Source organism: Fundulus heteroclitus, chromosome 9, assembly GCF_011125445.2.
Source record: "Fundulus heteroclitus isolate FHET01 chromosome 9, MU-UCD_Fhet_4.1, whole genome shotgun sequence".
Classification (NCBI taxonomy): domain Eukaryota; kingdom Metazoa; phylum Chordata; class Actinopteri; order Cyprinodontiformes; family Fundulidae; genus Fundulus; species Fundulus heteroclitus.
The window spans coordinates 13,961,735-13,974,510 of NC_046369.1; the positions used below are offsets into that span (position 1 = coordinate 13,961,735).

A 12,776-nucleotide genomic window follows, 5' to 3' on the forward strand; every position below is an offset into this window, starting at 1 on the left:
TTTTTTCCATCAAGTTTTTTTTTTTTTAATAGATCCCAACTTTTGTATGGAAAGTGACGTATTCAAGTTTCAGGCCCAATTTTGTGCGTACACAAGCTTTAAAAATGAGGCCCCTGGACCTTAGATTATGTGTTCATAATCTAATTCAATTGCATCCAGATATTGTTTCCACATTCTTTGATAGTGCTCAGCAAGCGGGTTTTTAGAATCAGTAGACCAAACCTGCAAAAAAAAACAAAAAAATGGAGGATAGATTCAATAAAGCTACTGTAAAACATTTCCATAAAGAAACAATCAACTTTCAAGCTCCTCCATTTTTTGAAAAAAGTGCATCCTCTGATCAGCTTTTCTGCACACTGCATCAGCCTGGGGCTCAAATGTCAGTTTGTTGTCCATCATATTGCCCCGGTACTTATATTATTGCTCCCCATCCACCGGCTGCTCCTTTATAAAGACTGAAGGGAGAGGGTGAGTAGCCTTCCTAAAGTCTATGCACATTTCTCTCATTTTTGACACGCTAATGTCCAAGAAGGACAACTGGCCTTGGCCCTGTCCATGGACAGTTAAGGCATCAACATTCAGCTAGGAAACAATGACTGAGTCATCAGCAAACTTTGTAATATGAAGATTATCATGCTGACTATGTCACATATTTGTGTAAAGAACAAACAACAAAGATGAGAAAATGCAACCCTGAGACTCAACTGGTCCGTTTACTTTGACCTACTGTGTCCTATTTGTGAAGACATCAATTAACCACAAGATCAAGGCAGTATCCACGCTATTTTATTCTCTCTGCCAGAATGTGGGGTTGCATGGAATTAAAGGCTCATGAAATGTCAATAAAAAGAAACTGCACAAAGGTATTTGCCCCCTCAAGGTGAGTAAGTGCCATGTTGAGCAGGTTGGCAATGGCATCATCCACCCCTCTTCCTCTCATAGGCAAATTGGAGTAGACCAGCATTGATTGAATGTGACTGAGTTCACATTTTATGATTTTCTCAAAGATATTTATGATAAGAGAATTCAGGGCTACAGGCCTAAAATTGTTTTAAATTGTTCAAATCCTATACTTTCACTCCATATTTTGGCATTTAGCAGATATAAATATTGATGGTAATCGTTACTGACCTAGATAGAAAAAGTTTAGTTTGTTTTACTGTCAGACATTGAGAGAAAAAGGTTATGTATTTACTTAAACAATGTTTCTAAATACCTATTTTAGCTGAAATTGCAAAATGCTTAAGTCCCTGCAATATAGAAGAGGGGGGGGGGGGCACTTTCTATTTATCATGTCCGTATATGAATGTACATGCATTTAAGTCATCTTGTCAGTCGTTTCTTTTTGGCTTTTCTTTTCTTTAGACATGTAACAGCTGTCGCTCAGTGTCCAGTATAAAACTGGAGTAGCCAAATTTCCAATGCTTCTCTCTGATGTTTTCATCTAACTTATAATATATTTTTCCATATCAGTACTACAAACCACAATAACAATCTATGATCATCTATGTCTAGGAAATTTGGCAAACCACCTTAAAGGAAAGGTATATATATATATATATATATATATATATATATATATATATATATATATATATATATATATATATATATATATATATATATATTAGGGCTGGGCAAGTTAACGCGTTCATTTCGCGTTAATTCATTAGACTATTAACGGCGATATTTATTTTATCGCGCATTAACGCATGTTGCTCACATGCTTTCAGTCAGTGTCAGTCAGCACTCACAGCAGCACCCTGGTGCTCCCCCTCCCCTCTCGTACATGGCTCAGCGGCGCCAGCCAATCAGCACGCAGGCTCAGCTCTCACACAAACTTAACACACAAACAGCTGAGAGAGACCGCAGCAGCGAAAAAACATGACCAGGGGAAGTAGCACCGTTTGGCTTTATTTTAATACCGTAAATGAAATCAAGCTGTATGTTTTGTAAAAAGCCGGTTCATTTCAGTGGAAACACAACAAATTTATCTAAGCACGTGAAAAAACATGAAAACATCGAGCCACAGAAACGGAGAGAGGAGACGAAACTTCTGTCATTGCCCCGACAGACCCACAGACGTCTCTGACTGAGGCGTTTCAGTCCTCCATGGAACATCCAGGTAGATCAGTGTTCATCTTCAGCAGCAGTTCATGTTAACTTTCAAAGTAGATATTATCTATCATATGTTACTGGAGCCCACACATAACATGTAATTAAGACCTTGAAAGAACCCAGTACATATATTAAAAAGTGTTATTTAAGATAAGATAACATTAGCTAATCCTTTTTTTATCCCACGACGGGGAAATTTATAGGATTAAAGCAACAGGCAGGTGCACACAACACAGACAAAATTACATAAGGATTGAAATATATAAGAGGTGGATTAGCGAAAAAACACTGAACATAACATTATTATTATTATTATTATTATTATTATTATTATTATTATTATTATTATTTAATTGTAATAATAAAATAAAAACCACAAAACCCAAAAGGTCAACAGTTTCATGATACATCCAGCTTAGGGATTGGCTAATATACAGCAGGTCAAAAAAGGCCATATTTTGGCTGCAGTGCTTGCTGTTCTCTTATGAAGAAAAGATCAACCAGTGCACTAAATTCAATAGATGGGTTGAAAATATCCAGTATAAAATAAGTGCTACAAATGCTACAACACTTTTGTTCATATGGCAGCAGAACATTAAAATAAAAGTGCTCTTTACACTACTTTTGAATTAATTCTTGGAGTTTGCGCATACAATGCGATTAATCATGATTAATCGGGCAAATTATGCGATTAATCGCGATTAAAAATTTTAATCGTTGCCCAGCCCTAATATATATATATATATATATATATATTTTTTTATAGTGACATAATGAAAACTGTATATTTTATACAGTTCTTTCTAAACACTTTCAAGAACTCTTTTTAGTAAAGCCAAGCCTCCTGACTCTTTACCTGTGTTTATTCCCCACAGACGTTCCTCCTCTCCGCCTGTTTTAGGGTTGTACTTATCTTCCTGTCATTTCTTCTTTGCTCCATATTCTCATATTCCTCTTTTCTTTCTTTCTTCACCCACAGTGCCCCCCTCCCCCCAATCTTTAAATCCCCCCCCCCTGGTGTTCACCCATCATTTTCTCACTGCTTCCTTACTTTGCTTTGCTCAGCTTTCTTGACATCTGCTTTCGTCGGCCGTCCTCCTGACTTACCGTATCTTGTCCGTCACTGTCTTCTCTTTTAACGCTAAGCTAGTCCTCCAACTCCTTCCCGTTTCTCTGCTCCTTCTTCTCACCTGACACATCACACTCTATTGATTACCTCAGCTTAACATTTCTCTGCTCCCTTCCATTCACACCTCCTCCGTAGACAACTCGCACCCATTCTGTTCTCCTTACACTGCTGCGAATATCTATTTTCTGCTTGGGGAACAATGCAGAGCGAGGTAGTGGGTGGGTGACAGTAAAGTGAGGTCAGGAAGACATCAGGTGCTACCATGGTAACATTATTATTTCATTAAATGAGAAGAGAAAAAAAAATCTTGTTTTTTGGACATTGATGGACAACTGTGTTGACATTTTTATCATCTATTTGAAATGGCCAGGTTTTGACTTTTTTTTATGCTGCAGACATTTTGAGCGTTAAACAGAGAAGGTCAGCTCTGTGTTTTCCTCGCTTTAGAGCCGTCAGGCTTGTTCTGCAATGTTTGCTCAGGGCCTCACAGTTCCTCTTATCTGAATGTACCTTGTGTGATCACATTGCTGGAGAGAAACTACATCCACCGATTTCGGATCACGCCTGTTTTCATTTCCCAATTTGCCTTGCACCATGATGCTCGGCCATCTGTCTCAGCACGGTGACTAAACTCAATGCCAGTGTGTTGCAGGGTCATGAGAAAACAAACCAGAATTGCTTTTCACATGAGTGGAAAAAGGATAACTTAACCTCCGTTTTGGTAGGGGGGGGCAGCTCAGTGTGGTCATTGTGCACCTGTATGTTATTAGGAGGACTCCAGGAGAAATTTCTACAGTCAACGAAGTTGACACAGAATATGGTTTAGCTTCCATGGTATTTGGCCAACCCTTCATTCCGGCTGATTAATGGCATCTTGCCCGGCAGAGGGAGTGTCTTCTGCGATGGAGGAAGCGGTAGTGCAACAGCGTGTGTGCAGTGAATAAATGCTGTACATTAAACAAATTCTCCACGCTCATCTTGGCAGCAGGCATGTGGGAGTATTGCAGACATTGGCCGGGTGCTTTGTCTTTTTTTTCCCCTCCATGTCTCACTGGAACACATGGAGACTTATATTTATGCAGCATTTACACAGGTTCCACGTTTGCTTTTTGTATGGGCTTTGACATGCACTGAAATCTAACTATCCATGCCTGATTTGCCCTTTGCTGAAGTAAGGATACCTGGGAATTGTACTGCAGCCAGCTTGTTAGGTGACATCGACTGCAGCAAGAACCAGTTTGATTCCAGTGTACTGTTAGAATAAAAGATCGTGTTGATGGTCGGACACTGAGGTAATCATGTCCACAGAGTCTGGTTTAGGGGGGACTTTCTTCAGACGGCACCCAGTTCACCAAACAGCAGGTGAGAAGGAAGGAAGTCAATAACATCAGCCACAGATGGAGAGGAGTGAGTGGAAGCTGTTATCTCTGGGGTCAGACAATTCCATTTTCCTGATACAACACAGCGCCACGATGACTCATTTATGGCAAGATTTGATAGGATATTTTAGGAAAAAGGAAAAAGTTACTTGATTTTAAAGTTTCATTTCAGTTTCATGCCATATTAAAAATATATATATATTCACTCACCCCAAAGAAGAAGAAGGGGAGAGTAGATTTTTTTTTTCTTTTTTTTACCAATTTTAAATGGAAGAACCTGTTCTGTTGGTAATGTTTCCTATTACAGCAAATCACCTTGGCTGTTTGAACACCTTGTCAAAAAGAAAGGGATATATTAGGAAAAAATAAGTATAAAATATATCACAATTTTTTCAGTAAAGGTATTTCCAATAAGGCTGATGAGATGAAATTCACACTTCCTGTGGGTAACAATGCACACTCTTCACACATACAAAGACATCAAAACAGATTTGTCCATAAATTATGTTGTGTCATAAAGGGGAATAGATAAGAAAATAAGTTCTGAACACTTAAAAGAAAAGGCTTTATTGTTAAGGACACCTTTAAGTTACCTCCTGTGAAACTAGAGATATACAGATTGGATTTTGACCCTGATCTTCAGGTTTTACATGGATCTTTATTTTTTGCTGTGTCAGATGATTGACTGAAAAAGTAAAACAGCTTTATTTTCTTTCTCTGAAACCAACAGAGTTTTTCATGGGAGTGTGTGTTTGGGACAATTTTTACCTTCAGATTCTGTTCAGAAATCTCTGAAATTTCTCCAATCATTCTTCAATTATATGAAATCTGTCATTACCATAGACTAAAAAAAAAAAAAAAACTGTACATGGTATTCCAACCTCCAACCTTTACATTGGCTATGCTGTTTATTGTGTGATCTGTATTCCCATTCATCCTTAAACATGGTGTGTGCCATTACATTCAAACTGTTACATTTTGGTTTCATCTGACCAGACCATGTTCTTGCATATCCAAAATCTCTGCTCTAAACTTTAAAACTGATTCAGCATGTGGAATCCTTTGCGGTGCGTGCAAAAGGCTATATTGCTGTTAAATTCATTACATCTTATTTTCAGGTCTTCCTGAAGTTCTCTGCCAGTGACTATTGACTCTTGGGAAACTCTTTTGATTTTGATTTTTGTCAGAAATCTTACAAGGAGCACCTAGTCATAGCTGACATTTGGAAATTAAGAAGTGAATCTGTAATCACTGTCATTGGTATGTTTTGCAACAATAAGTTTGTGAAAGTTGCGAGTGCTTTAACCCATCATGAGATGCTGCATGTGTTGTGCCTTGATGATGGTAAACCTTTATATAGGCCATCAATGAGGTCTAAACCGGGCAATAATTTAAACAGATAAGGAATAGGATTGCTTTCTAAAGAGTGATAGCTGGTTTCTTGGTTTCCTATGAGTTTTTGCACTTTCATATCTTCATGTGTTCAATCCTTAATCACTATGTTGTTCACATTGAAAATGTGCAGCAAAAAAAACTTTGAATGTCGTGTAAAAGGTAAATATTTATTGACACTCATTTCAGAAAGTGAAATGCATAGATTCATCAGAGTGAAGTATTTCTTGTTATTGTGATGATTATAGCTTACAGAAAATTAAAAAGCCAAATTCAGTAAACTCGGAAAACTAAAATATTACATAGGAGTAATAAGAATATATTTTCTAAACAGAAATGTTGTGCTTCTGAAAAATGTGTTCTTTTCAAATCACTCGATACTTGGTTGACCCTCCTTTTGTATGAACTACTACATCAATGTGGCGTGGTATGGAGGCGATCAGCCTGTGGTACTGCTAAGGTGCAGTGCAGCCCAGGTTGCTTTGAGAGCAGCGATAACTTCACTTGTATTGTTGGGTCTGGTGTATCTTATCTACCTCTTGCCAATACCCCATAGATTCCCTATGGGGTTCAGGTCAGTTCAGTTTCCAGTCAAACACAGTTCTCAGTTTGTGAATCTCAAGGTTCTGGGCTGGACTTCTTGTGTCTTGTCGCTTCATCCTGATATATAAGTTAGTGAGGCAAGTTTTGCAACTATAAAGTTGCATTAATAGTTGGATAACCAGAAGACCTTTGATCAACAATATCATCTTACATAGGCAACACCTGAAACAATTATTGGTACCCTTGGAAAAGGTCTGTAAAAAGCCTGAAAGTAAATTAATTTGTTTATGATCATACTGTCACACTGGGAAAAAAATTGAGAAATTCAAAAAAGAAAAAACAAATCCCACCACGAGGCCTTTAAACACTGGGTATATGCAAAAAAAAAATTCACTAGGCAAACAAATAATGACAAATAAAAAAAAAATATATTAATGAGGTAAAACTTTTGCAACTTAGAATTTCTTCTTTGTCATCCAGAGGTTCCATTTAAAAAAAATCAAATGGGGGTTAAATTGTGAATATAAATACTATCAAAACTACACAAGAGAGGTTAAAACGTGAACACTTTTATTCAAAGCAAGTTCAGCTGAAAATTAAATAATCTAACAGCGCTGTCTGATATTTGGTGGGAAACATGGTGATTTTTTAAACACTCTAAACCATACAGTAAAGTCAAGTGTTCATTTTACATAGATATTCCTCCAGTGTAACATTCTGGCAATCATATCTATATTTTTATCATGAAAAACACTTGGCACAAGGAAAAGACAAGCTCCACTAACCTTTGCCTTGAGATATTCTCAGAGGTTTACGAGTGGACAGCTACAGATTTCGACGAGACACTCTTGCCTTTGATGAGCATTCAACCTTCAGTATAGCATTCAACCTCCAGACGTATAGTAACTCATAGAAACACGAGGTAAACAGTACAATTCAATTCTGTACATTAATTCCTCTACAAGTTGATCTCATGGGTGATTATCAAAACATGTATCGGGTCACACGGTCACGTGCACGCCCGCACTGTTACATGCTTCCACATACTCTGGTCAGGCTCATTAGAGATGTGAAGGAGAAAATGATTTAAAATGAAGGGGAAAAAAAAGAATGAAGGAACGGAGGCCAGGAGGGATTTCATGCAGATTCGCACTCCACAGCTCTCTGGCAATCAGCAGCAAGCCTCCTCCTCAGCTGAGAACTGTCGTCCTCTGGTCACAAAGGGCAGGAGATGGGGAGAGAGGGGGAGAGAGGGGGAGAGAGAAAAATCATCTGTGCATTTGTTGAATTCCCCCCACCTTGCACTTGAGGAGGCAGTTCATTTGGTAATCTCTTTCATTAATGTTTCTCTTTCATTTTCTCTTTTTTCCCCCCACCTCTGTCTGCCATGTCTCTGTCCACTTTAAAGGTGCGAGCAAGTGAGTAGGAAGAAGAAGCAACTGGAGCAGCTGAAGATATGAGGCTAAAGAGGTTTTGAAAACAACTCAGTGGTAAGTGGGCCAAGAAAAACATTCACAGAGCCTCCCATTTCGGTGTTATTTTGTTCTCCAGTAGAACTCTACATAACAACCAATTTCCACATCACTGGACACAAATTCAGGCTTTTGTAGTCATGAGAGCTCTCTAAATGTTTGTGCTCGGTTTCTCCTTTCTTTATTTCCTCCTTTACCACACCTTTCTGGGGTTTCACGTTAACATTTTCTCGCAAATATATGCTAGTAATAATGATTAAAAATGTATTTTGAGCTTCTGTGAGAGGCATTCTAAAACATGCTGAAGATGCGGTTTGACGTGTTCTGCAATATAAGTAAGTAAAATGTATTAATATAACAACTCTTTAGGAACAACAGGAACAACATCTACAGAAACATTTAAAAGGGCGTTCAGAATAGGAAAATAACATCTTTGGGGGAAAAAAAATCTCCCCAATAGCTTGACTGAGTAAAAAGGTCTTCATCTGCTCTGTAAAGGAACGAACATTATCTATACAACATAAAGATGAGGGAAGCATTTTTCACATTCAGGTGCGATGGCTTGAAAGGTGCAACCTGAACGTGTCTTAATTATCAGTTAACCATTTTGCAATGTCTGACAAACAATCCAGTATAGCTTTGATAATTAATGTAATTCAGAGCCCTTCAATTAAGAGTGCAGATGGATGTCATCTGCACGAAGGTGATAAAACATGTTAGATTTTTTTTCTATATAGTCTGACTAACCGTATAACAGATAACAATGTGGGCCTTTTTTACATCCTGCTGAAGATACATTCTCACCTGTTTTTCAATGCATACAGTTATGTTACGAGTGCTATTCATTAAAAAGATACATAAACAATTTCTCATATAAATAAATTGTAGAAAATAACCATAAAAAGAGTTAATACTTAGAGGTTTGATTCAAATCTAACTTCATGCCTGCTACCTTTTTTTTTTTTTTTTTTTTTTTTGGTTTTTGTTCTACTTCCTAATGATGATCGTAACACGACACACACTGAACTGTCATCTCCCTTCACACATCCCTTCACACGTCTCTGCATGAAGCCCATCCATTCAGATTGACAGCTGAGCTCAGGCTGGGAGAGAGCCATCATCTACCTGTCACAGCGGGCTGACACTTAGGGGCTCCTCCTGCAGTTCCAAATTTCACAAACAGCATAGGCGATATTTTGATCAGGAAGCCATCACCCATCAGTTTAGACACATTATATATCCAGATGCCCAGGCTTTATGCTCACTCGCCTAATTTTTCTTTTCTTTTTTTTTTTCTCTGGTATGCAGGACTGAGAATTTATTTTCGAAGGTCCGGCTTAACAATGATGATTTATTGTTCAACCAGAAGCAGCGTTGAGAATCCTCCTGAAATTAAAAAACTATTAAAACCGACTGCCGCTATCTTTTACCCTACCTGTTTCTTCATGAAGAATCTCTCTTTTAGGGACGTCCTTGGATATTGATAAAAGCACATTCAATGGCGAAAGGAGACGAAAAGGCACCTGAAACTACATTAAAAACTAATTTCTCAACATCAATAATGAATATTTTTCAGATAATGAGCTATACAATATATAACATGTTGTTTTGGTAAACGCTCACCGTGTAATTTGTTCTAATTTATTTATTGCTCATCCATTCCCCCTCTACCCATCTCCGTGTAGCTCCACGCTCACACAGATATTACAGCACTAAGTCAATATGATATACCCCCATAGTGTTGTGAAACATTTCCATCTCCACAGCTCCAGCCCAGTGGATGGTTTAATTCTGAGCTGAAAGATTTGCTATAGTTGACACCACTGCCACCACGCATGCCATGTCCTCATTTCCATATCATCGCTTGATTATTGCCACCACTGGCGTAGCAGCAGACATGCAGAAACTGCGAATGAATGTGAGCAAATGAGTGTCAGAGCAGATACAAGCCCAGGCATCGCGTCTCTGTCTCCTGCAGAGTCCCAAGCTTCATATCTTCGCAGGCCCAAAACCTTAGGTTAACAGTTGGCTGCTTTCAGAAAACTGAGCCACAGTTGCACAGCGAGTTGTTTTGTTTGACTGCAGAAATTAACGAGAGTCAAGATGGTCCTTGAAAAAAAATTGTACAGAAATGTATTCAATAGTTTTTCAAGTTTTTGTTTTTTGTGTCTTCACTGCAGGGGTATGCGGTTTCCTAATTTAATTTATTTAAAAGGGAGGATTTAAAACATTGCGGCAATTGTATAGCCTGTTTTTGTAAATATAGCAAATATATTAAATCATGTGAGTTTTAAACGACTATTTTTTTTACAATACATTGCAAAACAGATCTCTCCACAGCAGTTAAGTATTAACTGATGCTAACTTTCTATTTCAGTAGCTATGATGTGTTTTTAAAGCACACACAGATTAGTCTTTTTTTTTTCCCTCAAAGTCGGCTTTGATTCTGAGCAGCAAGAATATAAAGCATATTCTGAAACAAAATAATTGTAACAAAGAGCTTAACATTAAAATCAAACTTATTGTAAAGGCATTGGAATCAACATGCTGATGATCAATTACATAAAAAAGAATGACTTGTAATTTTCCATGTTTTCCATGAGACGTTGCAATAATGGAAAATGGTGACTGTTACACATCCATCCATCCATCCATCCATCCATCCATCCATCCATCCATCCATCCATCCATCCACCAGCTATGACTGCCTGTTGTAGTTGAGGGTTGGAGGGGTTAGAGAGACCATTTAAAGGCCTTTGCAGGTGTTTTGAGTTAATTAGCTGATTAGAGTATGCCACCAGGTGTCTTCAATATTGGACCTTTTCACTATATTCTAATTTTCTGAGATACTGAATTTGGGGTTTTCATTAGTTGCCACTTAATAATCATTAAAATTAAATGTAAAAAACACTTGAAATATATCAACCTCTGTGTTGAATGAAAAGAATAGGCAAGTTTCACTTTTTGAATTGCATTACTGGGAAAAAAAATCTACTTTTTCATGATATTCTAATTTGATGACCACCTGTATATATCTTCTGTGCCCCAGACAGATTCTGATCAGATTGATGTTACACAACCAGCTGCCTAAACATCCACTTTACAACATTACAAGAAAGTCCAACTGCTTGGGGGAAAATGTAAAAGAATGAGGAAGGACCAAACTATTTGGACGGTTCCATTCTGCATAATTGATTGCATTTTGATGCTACCTTTACTGAATATTGGTGTATTTATTAATATTTTATGTGCAGATGTAAAAAGCTTGGAAGACTCACATTAGCCAAGTCTTTCAGTCTTGTCTAGTCAATTTCTTTCAGAACGTCTAATAATTTATTACTCTTAAGAAAGAATGTTATTGTTTTTATTCGATGCTGATGGAAAACAAATAACAGTATAATAGTTTAAAATGTGTACAGCAGTAATACCAAATAGGTGCAGCAACCAGTTATTACAACTGGTTGCTGCACACCTACATAGAAATTATCAACCTTAAACAGTTTTAAAGGTAGGTGGACTAAACATAATGAGAAATACATTTTTAAAAAGTCACTTAAACCACTACTTCCTTCTGACAAAATACAAAAAACTGATATAATGGGGAACAAAATGCCACTTATTAAATACCACATTCTTCGAGTCTGTTATCAGTTGTAATAACACATTTCACAACTTCTCTCATAATGTGAAAGGTTGATTAATGCTGTTCTAGAGGTTCGACCTCACCTCTGCTGAGCTGCTTCAGGTCTTTAGCAAACAAACCTACCATTAAAAGCCCTTTGGTCGTGTGCTGATAAAAGGTCACCCGTGTTAGTCTGCCGGCAGGTGTAATTTGCAGCTTTTATTGTGCCTTAAAATGAGACATCCATCTCAAGAGGAAATAAGCCTCTAATTGGGCAAAATGTCATTAGCATTTGTTTGACAGTTACAAAACACTGCAGTCTGATTGGGTTAGAGAGGAAACATGCAGCTGCTAACGAAGCCTGTGGCTGCTTTCTTGGCTCTGTTGAAATTGGGCCGTGTTCCTTTTGCGTGCGCAAGATTTGGAGAAAAAAACTTTCTGTGTCTCCCCTGTATGTCTTGCACGACCTTTAACATATATTTCAGTTTGTTGGCTGCCTGTTGGCGCAACACCTCAGATTTAAAGAGACAGGGGCAAGACAGGTTATTCTTCGTGTACCCTCGCTCGAACAAATCCTTAAGGCCCTTGCACTGCTGACTGAGCTTTAAAGACAGTTTCTGTGGATAAAAAATAAAATAAAAAAATAGCAGCCGCTCTTAAGTAGCTCCCAGGATGTTAACAGCACAATTAAACAAAGCTCTGCTAATCTTTATAGCTGGCATCAAGAGGCACTGTGTTCTCTCAGAGCAGCGTTATAGGTAACATGGCACCAGGAGTCTGACAGAGGAGATAATGTGCCTGATGAGCTACCATAGTGATGCCTGAAGCAGTTAGAGTACCAAAAACCATCCCACTATACATCCTAAAGACCGAGGAGGGGAAAAAAAAAGGGGAATTAATTAGCATTACTCGATTATAAATGCTCCATTTATTCGCAGCAGCATTTAAAGAAATGTATAGTGACCCCAGATTTTCTATTAATGAATACGATTATGCCAGCGCATATATTTTCATTGTATTTGGGGGAACAATATGTTTTACTCAATATACATCCCTTCCTGAGAGGCTGTAAAGCTGTGAAACCATGATGCATCGTAAACGTGCTCCTTTGCTTTAAGAGT

General features: G+C 37.9%; 1 protein-coding gene across 13 annotated transcripts in view; it reads left to right on the forward strand.

Moving 5' to 3' along the window:
- The window catches only part of ptprsa (protein tyrosine phosphatase receptor type Sa), a 302,454-nt gene that overhangs the window by 65,938 nt on the left and 223,740 nt on the right, over nucleotides 1–12,776 (forward strand). For all 13 annotated transcript variants that reach the window (XM_036141038.1, XM_036141042.1, XM_036141044.1 and 10 more), the window contains exon 2: nucleotides 7,970–8,051. The gene's annotated coding sequence lies outside the window, so the exon portion shown is untranslated. The remainder of the gene's footprint in view (nucleotides 1–7,969; nucleotides 8,052–12,776) is intronic.